Source organism: Entelurus aequoreus, linkage group LG03 (assembly GCF_033978785.1).
Source record: "Entelurus aequoreus isolate RoL-2023_Sb linkage group LG03, RoL_Eaeq_v1.1, whole genome shotgun sequence".
In the NCBI taxonomy this organism is placed as follows: Eukaryota; Metazoa; Chordata; class Actinopteri; order Syngnathiformes; family Syngnathidae; genus Entelurus; species Entelurus aequoreus.
Genome location: NC_084733.1, coordinates 74,792,352 through 74,803,769, shown reverse-complemented (window position 1 = coordinate 74,803,769; position 11,418 = coordinate 74,792,352). Strand labels below are relative to the sequence as shown.

Genomic DNA, 11,418 nt, shown 5'->3' with positions numbered 1-11,418 from the left:
CTTTTTGACAACGTTTATTCAATGTCAGGTTGGGAAGTTGATTTTACCATTTATATTTGGTAATTTCCCAACCAACAACAGGGATCCAACGTTGGACATCAACGTTGTCTCAATTTACAAATACAACTTTTTTGCAACGTTGTTTCAAAGTCAGTTTTAAAGGACATGTACGTATTTTTCAGACTATAAGGCGGACTTAAAATCCTTAGATTTTCTCAAAAATTGACAGTGTGCATAATGAACGGAATAATTCTGGTTGTGCTTAGCGACTTCAAAGCTGTTTTATTCGGTACATGGTGTAATGATAAGTGTGACCTCACGTACCACACATAAGAGATGCATGTAGACTGCAAGAGACGCCACTAAACAACAGCAAAAGTTAAAATGTTTTAGTACGACTTTGGTAAGCTATGAAGCCACATTGTTTGTTGGATTGTCGGAGCATTACGGCTACCATAGTCAGACGTACTGTGCTTCAACATACAAATAAATGGGTTATACTTGTATAGCGCTTTTCTACCTCCAAGGTACTCAAAGCGCTTTGACAGTATTTCCACATTCACCCATTCACACACACATTCACATTCACACACTGATGGCGGGAGCTGCCAAGCAAGGCGCTAACCAGCAGCCATCAGCAGCAAGGGTGAAGTGTCTTGCCCAAGGACACAACGGACATGACTAGGATGGTAGAAGGTGGGGGTTGAACCCCAGTAACCAGCAACCCTCCGATTGCTGGCACAGCCACTCTACTAACTTCGCCACGCCGTCCCCACAAGTATTATTATGGTGTGTATAAGGACCACAAAATGGCACCGAATAGCACACATATTATCTGGTGTTTTGTTTCCCAATATTATGCAAAACCAACTTTTCTTACCATCTGGTACCTGCTGATGTGTATTTGGGATCTGCATTAGTCCTGAAAATGTGCGCACATCCGCCATTGTAGTCCGTCCCGACGCCGTAGTGGATAAGCTTCTTCTTTTTCACTAACTTCTTGTTATGGGGCATTCATCCTCCGCTGTTGCCATTTTTAACATAAAGTAGCGTAAAGTTATAACTTATATCTGTCACTAGCCTCGCTATGGAAGCGCTAAAAACTACCGGTGTAGTGGGTTTACTTGGTTTACCCATGGAGCCCTTAGTTATTAGAGAGTTCCGGTCGGACGATTTTTTCACGGGACACATTTCCAGCGTTGTTGTTGCACTAGTGAGCCACGGATGAGGAGATGTGCTCCGTTATTGATTTAAGTAAAGTCTGAATGTCATTAAAACAGTTATCTGGTCTGCTTCTTAAAAAAAGCAAGGTCTGAAATTGCTTTAATAAACATGAGAGCTACCTTGCAACCTAAATAAGAAACACCAAACCTACAATAGCCTAACACTTTAACATGAAACCTGGACCTTAGCTTGAAATGGTTAGCAACAACCTCAACCCTAGCTATATTAAAACCCTAACCCGGACAAAATGAAGAGAGCCCAAGGTTTCAGGGGCCGAACATCTAAAGTTTCTTCAAAAAGTGCCACCGCAGGTTATATACTTTTGAGACTGCGTTTAATTATTTACAAAATAAACACATTAGCTTTTACACTGCACTAACAATACATTCATTATTCTGCCCTCGCTACTCAATTCCAGCATGTGCAGGTCAACAGATAGTTAACAGCATGAAGAAACAGAAGCTAAGTTTTGTTGATGATTGATGTTCCTTCTTTAGAATTATTTTTTTTCCTTTTATTTCTTTATACGTCTTACTTTATTTAGGTTTGTAAGACTGAAGATATAAACATTACAAAAGTATAATTCTCATTGTGTATTTTACATAAATGATGTCCATTGTGTGGGTTACAAAAATAAAATAGAACGGTTTAGCGAGCCGCCATTTGAATAGACTGGCCTAACCCTTATGTTCAAACAGAAGAGTTGTGGTATTTTAAGAAATTAGGGAAACAGAATTTCAAACAAATCTGGTAGGCTTGAACTAATGCTTATCTTAAGGAAGGTCTATGTCACGAATCAGGTGGCGGCTCATATTTTCAACATGGGGAATTAGTTCAAATGGTAGACCGCTTGCTTTGCATATGAGAGGTAATGGTATGCATGTGGTATGGATGCATTCTCCAAATGATATTTTTCTGGAGCCTTTTCATCATGGAGAAATCAATAATAAAGCTGAGATTTATCTTGAAAACACAACATTAGTTAGAAACTTAATAATTTCAAACCCTAAATCTTATAAACAAACAGATATTTTAATAAATTAGTCCGATAGCAAGAAAGTTGGGAAACAGTAAAGCCCAGATGAGGATGGGATTCGAACCCACATGTGTAGAACACAATGGATTAGCAGTCCATCGTCTTAACCTCTCGGCCACCTCATCACTTTATAAGTAGGTTTATTATTATTCTCAAAGCCTTCATATGGGCTAAAGATGCCTACAAGTATATTTATGGTGTGTGTATAAAGACAGCAGAATGGCACCTAATAATAGACATATTATCTGGTGTTTTGTTTTGCAATATCCATGCAAAACAAACTTTTCTTACCTTCTGGTACCTGCTCATGTGTATTTGGGATCTGCATAAGTCCTGAAAATGTGCGCCGACACCGTAGTCGATAAGCTTCTTCTTTATCTCTACCTTCTTCTATACATATCATCCTCCACTGTTGCCATTTCTATTATGAAGTAGCGTAAAGTTCTTACTTATATCTGTCACTAACCTCACTACCAGTGTAGTGGGTTTACAAACTTCACCCACGGAACTTTAGTTACAGTATTAGAGAATTCCGGTCGGACGGTTTTTCACAGGACACATTTCTGGCGTTGTTGCTCTACTTAGCCACAGAGGAGAAGATGCTGCTCCGTTGTTGATTTAAGTTAAGTATAAACCCTACATCCTATGAACAAAGAGAGAAGTTAATACACTTGTCCAATAGCAAGAAAGTTAGGAAACAGTAAAGCCCGATGTGGACGGGATTCGAACCCATGCATGATAAGCAGTCCATCAACTTAACCTCTCATAATTTTGCACATGTGCTTGTATTATTATTCTCCAATACTTCATGTACGCCAACAATTACACTTTAATAGTTTTCACAAACCTCTTGACGGCTCGGCTCATAGGTTTAACATAGAATACTTTCGATTTGGGGAAATAGCTCAAATGACAGAGCACTTGCTTTGCATGTGAGAGGGAGTAAATGATATTTTCCTGGAGGAATTTCATCATGAAAAAAGTCATGGTCTGAAATTGTTCTAATAAACCCAAGCGCTATCTTAAAAGCGCAAGCCTAAACCTGTACAAATACAGTAGAGGAGTTAACAAATGTGCTCTGTTGCAAGAAAGTTAAGTACCTCAGAAGCCCAATGAGGATGGGATTCAAACCCAATGGACTAGCAGTCCATCGCCTTAACCTCTTGGCCACCTAATCACTGAATATGTGTTTTTGTATTATTCTCAAAGCCTTCATGTTGGCTAAAGATGCATACAAGTATTATTATGGTGTGTGTATAAGGACTGCAAAATGGCACCTAATAGCAGGCATATTATCTGGTGTTTTGTTTCACAATATTATGCAAAACCAACTTTTCTTACCTTCTCGTATCTGCTGATGTGTATTTGGGATCTGCATAAGTCCTGAAAATGCGCGCAGGTCTGCCATTGTAGTCTGTGCCGATGCCATAGTCGATAAGCTTCTTCTTTTTCTCTACCTTCTTGTTATGGGACATTCTTCCTCCACTGTTGCCAGTTCTATTATACAGTTGTGTAAAGTTCTTACCTATATATGTCACTAACCTCACTATGGAAGCGCTAAAAACTACCGATGTAGTGGGTTTACATATTTCACCCATGGAACTTTAGTTATTAGAGAGTTTTTCAAGGGACACATTTCTGGCGTTGTTGTTGCTCTTGTGTAACCTGACTCTCGCCAGATCCTTGTAGTGCGCTGAGCTCCACACAAAGATCTGGGCTCGAGGGCTTTGTAAACTCCTGCAATATAGCAAAAAATAATGAACCAATCAGGATCGCCGGGCGGGATTCATAGATGTGACGTAGCGCCGAAGGAATTGTTTGATTCAAACAGCAATGGCGGCACGCAGCGAGGTGTCGTGTGCTGACATTGATTGTGCTATTGCAACTGTTTTGCGACATCGATCGTCTACTGACATTGCTGCGTTCTTTCAGTAAAAGTTCGCTCTGTCGTTATCCAATATGTCGGCTGTTTTGTTTTGGATTTCCCAGCGTCCCTCTCATCAGCGTCACGGGTTGATTTCGATGTGAGTGGTTGAAGTAGAACGTCATTCAAGATAACGGACAAGTGGTTTATCCAATCACATACAATGAATTTTTTACAAGGCCCCGCCTTCTGAAATACATCTCCTATTGAGAAGTCCCAGATACCTGTGTGGAGCTCAGCGAACTACAAGGATCTGGCGAGAGTCAGGTTAGCTCTAGTGAGCCACGGATGAGAAGATGCTGCTCCGTTGTTGATTTAAGTTAAGTCTAAACCCTAAACCTTATGAACAAACAGAGAAGTTAAAGGCCTACTGAAATGAATTTTTTTTATTTAAACGGGGATAGCAGATCCATTCTATGTGTCATACTTGATCATTTCGTGATATTGCCATATTTTAGCTGAAAGGATTTAGTATAGAACAACGACGATAAAGTACGCAACTTTTGGTCGCTGATAAAAAAAAGCCTTGCCTATACCGGAAGTAGCGTGACGTCACAGGAGGAAGGATTCCTCACAATTCCCCGTTGTTTACAATGGAGCGAGAGAGATTCGGACCGAGAAAGCGACGATTACCCCATTAATTTGAGCGAGGATGAAAGATTTGTGGATGAGGAACGTTAGAGTGAAGGACTAGAGAGGCAGTGCAGGGTGTATCTTTTTTCGCTCTGACCGTAACTTAGGTACAAGGTCTCATTGGATTCCACACACTCTCCTTTTTCTATTGTGGATTACGGATTTGTATTTTAAACCCCCTCGGATACTATATCCTCTTTAAAATGAGAGTCGAGAACGCGAAATGGACATTCATAGTGACTTTTATCTCCACGACAATACATCGTTGACGCAGTTTAGCTACGGCGCTAACGTGATAGCATCGGGCTCAAATGCAGATAGAAACATAATTTAAAAAAAATCATGACTGGAAGGATGGACAGAAGATCAACAATACTATTAAACCATGAACATGTAAATACACGGTTAATAATTTCCAGCTTGGCGAAGCTTAACAATTGAAGCTAACTACCGAGCGGCGGCGGGCGTTGTAGCTTTCGACGACACCCCGGCCGCCATCAGAGTCGGCAAGAAACATATATTTCCCCAAAGTTACATACGTGACATGCACATAGCGACACGCACGTACGGGCAAGCGATCAAATGTTTGGAAGCCAAAGCTGTACTCACGGTAGTGTGTCTACTATCCAGCTCAAACACAACACAACCTCCTGATTGTGTTGTTGTAGTCCGCTGCTAATACACCGATCGCACCTACAACTTTCTTCTTTGCAGTCTCCATTGTCCATTAAACAAATTGCAAAATATTCACCAACACAGATGTCCAGAAAACTGTGGAATTGTTCGATGAAAACAGAGCAGTTTGTATGGTGACACATTGGGTACGAATACTTCCGTTGCCGTCGTGACGTCACGCGCATACGTCATCATACATAGACGTTTCCAACCGGAAGTTTAAGGGAAATTTTAAATTGCACTTTATAAGTTAACCCGGCCGTTTTGCAATGTTAAGATTTCCTCATTGATATATAAACTATCAGACTGCGTGGTCGGTAGTAATGGGTTTCAGTAGGCCTTTAATACATGTGTCCGATAGCAATAAAGTTAGGTTAGTTCAGCCCGATGAGGATGGGATTCGAACCCACGCGTGCAGAACACAATGGATTAGCAGTCCATCGCCTTAACCTCTCGGCCACCTCATCACAGTATATGTGGGTTTATTATTATTCTAAAACCTTTCATGTTGGCTAAAGATTACATTTAGCTGTATCGTTGCAAGAAAGTTAGGAAACAGAAAGCCCGATTAGGATGATATTCAAACTGACACATGTAAAACACAGTGGATTAGCGGTCTGGAATTGTTTAAATAAACATTAGCCCTCGCTTGAAACCCAAACATGAAACATCAAACCTGCCGAAGCTTGAAAATGACACCCTAACCCTGCCTTGAAACTTTAGTAAAACTGTATAGCGCCTCACATGCAGCAGAGAGAATGCCCGCACTCTCCAAATACTAGTTTGTCCGCGGTGGGCCAAAACCAAGACTGATGACGGGTGAGGTCGATGTCACAAAATGTGTGGCGCCCCTTAGATTGAACATGGCGATTTAGCTCAAATGGTAGAGCGCTCGCTTAGCATGTGGGAGGTATCGGGATCAAGCCCTGAATTCTACAACAGGTATGTTTCTGCAGCTCAGTAGACACAAAACATTAAAACAACGTTGAGAACTTGTTGAATTAGGTTCTGACGTTGAGCAACTCAGACCTAATGTTGAAACAACATGCTTTTTGACAACGTTTAATCAATGTTGGGTTCTGACGTTGATTTGACCATTGAATTTTGGTAATTTCACAACCAATATTTTACGACACAAATAAGACATTGAAACAACATGCTTTTTGACAACGTTTATTCATTGTCAGGTTGTGACCATGATTTGACCATTGAAATTCGGTAATTTTCCAACCAACAACGGGGATCCAACATTAGACATCAACGTTACCTTGATTTACAAATACAACTAACTAGGTAATCAAAAAGGTTAACCAACGAACGAGATTTCTCTACAGAATTTCCTCTCTGGTCAACAAAAGCACCTTGAGGATTCTGGCGGGAACTCTCGTTCAACCCTTTTTCGATTATGCATGCACCTCCTGGTACCCTAGCACCTCCAAAACCCTCAAATCTAAACTCCAAACATCTCAGAACAAGCTAGTCAGGTTACTTCTAGACCTCCACCCCAGATCCCACCTCACTCCTACCCACTTCTCTAAAGTGGGCTGGCTCAAGGTGGAGGACAGACTTAAACAACTTGCACTGAGCCTAGTCTATAAAATCTGCTACACCTCCCTGATACCGAAGTACATGTCAAACTACTTCCTTAACGTAAATGACCGCCATAACCACAACACCAGGGGGTGCTCCACTAACCACGTTAAACCCAGATTCCGAACTAACAAAGGTCTTAACTCATTCTCTTTCTATGCCACATCAATGTGGAATGCGCTCCCAACAGGTATAAAAGAAAGGGCATCTCTATCCTCCTTCAAAACCGCAATAAAAGTTCACCTCCAGGCAGCTACAACCCTAAACTAACACCCTCCCCGGATTGCTAATAATCAAATGTAAACAATCAAATGCAGATACTTTTTCTTTTTCTTATGCCTTCTGATCTCTCTCTCTCTCTCTCTCTCTCTCTCTCTCTCTCTCTCTCTCTCTCTCTCTCTCTCTCTCTCTCTCTCTCTCTCTCTCTCTCTCTCTCTCTCTCTCTATGTCCACTACTTGATGTCCATACCCCCCCCCCCCCACCCCTCCACACCCCTGATTGTAAATAATGTAAATAATTCAATGTGATTATCTTGTGTGATGACTGTATTATGATGATAGTATATATGATAGTATATATCTGTATCATGAATCAATTTAAGTGGACCCCGACTTAAACAAGTTGAAAAACTTATTCGGGTGTTACCATTTAGTGGTCAATTGTACGGAATATGTACTTCACTGTGCAACCTACTAATAAAAGTCTCAATCAATCAATCAATCAACTATTTTGCAACGTTGTTTCAAAGTCAGTTTCAAAGGACATCAATGTATAATCAACGTTGTATCAATGTCTTGTGTCTGCTGGGTAAGGCTTCTTGTCATGATAAAACACATAGTCTGTTTTACTAAACGCAACTTCTAGCTTGAAACCTTTAGAAACCTTTATGTGAACAATAGTGTAAGGGTTTCAAATAATCAGATTCAAGCTATGGTTGGCATCTCATTGATTTGGTTTCAAGCTAGGGCTCGGCTTTATTAAAATACAATTTGGATGATGCAGAAATTGATTCTGATAGTGCTCCCAATACGAAGGGAGCTCTCTACCATTTGAGCTAAAATGAAGGGTCCAGGCATTTCGGAAAGTTGACTCCGCCTATTATAAGTGTCATCTTTAGTATACATGAAGGGTTTGAGAGTCATTACAGAGAATCATGGACTGCTAAACCATTTTGTTGTACACGCGTAGGGTCGACTGCCATCCACATCAGGCTTTATGGTTCCTTAACTTTCTCGCAAGAGCACACATTTGTTAACTCCTCAAATGTATTTGTACAGGTTTAGGGTTTGAAATTATTTGGTTTCTAGATAATGCTTGTTTTTATTAAAACAATTTGAGAAAACTTTTTTTTTCATGATGGAAAGCCTCCAGGAAAATATAAGTATAAAATGAGCAGTAGCCAGATCAATTTCCGCATTATCCAAATTGAATTTTAATAAAGCCGAGCCCGAGCTTGAAACCAAACCAATGAGATGCCAATCATAGCTTCAACCTAATTATTTGAAACCCTTATGTTCTAATAGAGAAGTTAACTCTTAACTGTGATATTACAAGAAAGTTAGTAAACAGGATGGGATTCAAACCCATGCGTGTAGAACACAACGGATTAGTAGTCTGAAAATGTTTTAATAAAAGCCAGCCCAAGCTTGTGACTCTTAAATAAAAGGCCAAACCTACTCTACTACATGAAACTTGAAACCTAGCTTGAAATTTTTAATCACAATCTCAACCCGAGCTTGAAACAGTATGTTTAGCCCTATATCGGAACCCTTATGTACACTAATGAGGAGTTGAGAGATACTTGTGGGTATTTTAGGAAACAGAATTTCAAACATCTGTGGTAGTTTTTAAATGTTGTAAGGCTGATCATAGGGAATATCTAGGTCATGAGCCGTGTGGCGGTCCATACTTTCAACATGGGGGGCGCTGGCTTTGCATGTGAGAGGTAATGGTTCTCCAAATGATATTCTAAACCATGCTAAGCAGACCATCAACTTAACCTCATCATGTTTGCACATGTACTTACTTGTATTATTGTACTCCAATACGTCATGTAGGCCAAACATGACACTTTTAATAGGCAGACGGACTCAACGTCACAAAACGTGTGCACTCCTGTTTTTTCAATATGGAGAATTTATGGTAGCGTGCGCCTTCGCATGTGGGATGGAGTGGGCTCAATATCCGCATTCTCCAAATTATATTTTCTGAGAGGCTTTGCTTCTTGAAAAAAATAATGGTCTGAAATTGTTTATTAAAACTAAGCCCTAGCTTGAAACCCAACCAATGAGATGCCGACCCTAGCTTAAAACCTAATTATTTTTCTAGAACCTAAATGTTTTTCATAAAGAGAAGTTAACATTAAAGCGTGGTATTGCAAGAAAGTAAACCCACAATGGATTAGCAGTCTGAAATTGTTTTGTTTTATTAAACGCGATCCCTATCTTGAAACTCAGATATGAAACACCAAACCTACTGTTGCTTGAAACTCTAACATGATGCCCTAACCGTAGCTTAAAACCTCATGTAAAATGTATCTTGCTTGATCAATACCCGCATTCTCCAAAAACTACTTTTCACAAACCACTTGACAGGTGGTCTTTATAGGTTTAACATGGGAATTACCTCAACTGGTAGACATGCTCGCTTTGCATGAGAGAGCCAGCAGGATCGATGCCTTCATTCGCCAAATGATGTTTACTGGAGGCTTTGACTCCTGAAAAAAGCATGGTCTGAGATTGTTCAAATAAACACGAGTCATAGCCTATAACCCAATATGAAACACAAAATTATCATACCTTTAAACTCTAACATAAAACCTGAAACCTAGCTTGAAATTGTTAGTCACAACTTCAACCCTAGCTTGAAACATTATGTATAAACTTATGTAGAAACCCTAACCCACATGTACAAATAGAGGAGTTGACAAATAGTGGTTCTATTTTAAGAAAGTTAGGAAACAGAATTTCCAAAAATGCTGGTAGGCTTATCAACGCTGATCATAGGGAAAGTCTACGTCACGAACCGCGTGGCGGTCCATACTTTCGACATGGGGAAATAGCTCAAATGACAGAGCACTTGCTTTGCATGTGAGAGGGAGTTGTAGAGATAAATTATATTTTCCTGGAGGCATTTCATCATGAAAAAAGTCATGGTCTGAAGTTGTTCTAATAAACCCAAGCGCAAGCCTAACTAAACCTGTACAGTAGAGGAGTTAACATATGTGCTCTGTTGCAAGAAAGTGAAGTACTCCAAAAGCCCGATGAGGATGGGATTCGAACCCACGCGTGTAGAACACAATGGATTAGCAGTCCATCGCCTTAACCTCTCGGCCACCTCATCACAGTATACACTCTGAGGTTTATTATTATTCTTAAACCTTTCATGTTAGCTAAAGATGCATACAAGTATTATTATGGTGTGTGTATAAGGACCGCAAAATGGCACCTAATAGCAGACATATTATCTGGCGTTTTCTTTCGCAATATTATGCAAAACCAACTTGTCTTACCTTCTGGTATCTGCTGATGTGTATTTGGGATCTGCATAAGTCCTGAAAATGTGCGCAGGTCTGCCATTCTTTTTCTCTACCTTCTTGTTATGGGACATCAAATCCTCCACTGTTGCCATTTCTATTATAAAGTGGCGTAAAGTTCTTACTTATATCTGTCACTAACCTCACTATGGAAGTGCTAAAAACTATCGGTGTAGTAGGTTTACATAATTCACCCACGGAACTTTAGTTATTAGAGAGTTCCGGTCGGACGTTTTTTCACGGGACACATTTCTGGCATTATTGTTACTCTAGTGCAGTGGTTCTTAACCTTGTTGGAGGTACCGAACCCCACCAGTTTCATATGCGCATTCACCGAACCCTTCTTTAGTGAAAAATAAAATGTTGTTTTTTTTTCAAATTCAAGAAAAAGTGATATGTTTTTTTATTGGTGCACAAAATGAACATCACCTTGTTCAAAGAACAAAACCAACACAGTGCATGAACTCACAACATATTACACACCTTGCACACATTACCATGAATTGATTAACGTGGACCCAGACTTAAACAAGTTGAAAAACGTATTCGGGTGTTACCATTTAGTGGTCAATTGTACGGAATATGTTTACTGTGCTGTTTCATATAATGTATTCTCTTCCTTTGCAATCTGCTGGTAAAAGTTTCAATCGATCAATCAAAAAACCTGCAAATCAGATGGAAAATTAGAGGGAACATTGTTTGGGGGTATCCATAATACGCTGATAGGGAGAAGTTTTTATTTACACGATAAGTCGGATGTGTCTTTACCTGAGGCCGACTCACCGAACCCCTAGGGTTCG

General features: G+C 40.0%; 2 non-coding genes across 2 annotated transcripts; both read right to left on the bottom strand.

Annotated features, from left to right (window-relative positions):
• Window positions 1-5,877: 5,877 nt before the first annotated feature.
• Window positions 5,878-5,959, bottom strand: trnas-gcu (transfer RNA serine (anticodon GCU)). The gene has a single exon. It is a non-coding gene; the product is annotated as a tRNA-Ser (tRNA).
• A 4,384-nt stretch (window positions 5,960-10,343) lies between these two features.
• Window positions 10,344-10,425, bottom strand: trnas-gcu (transfer RNA serine (anticodon GCU)). Its single transcript has one exon. It is a non-coding gene; the product is annotated as a tRNA-Ser (tRNA).
• Window positions 10,426-11,418: the final 993 nt, after the last annotated feature.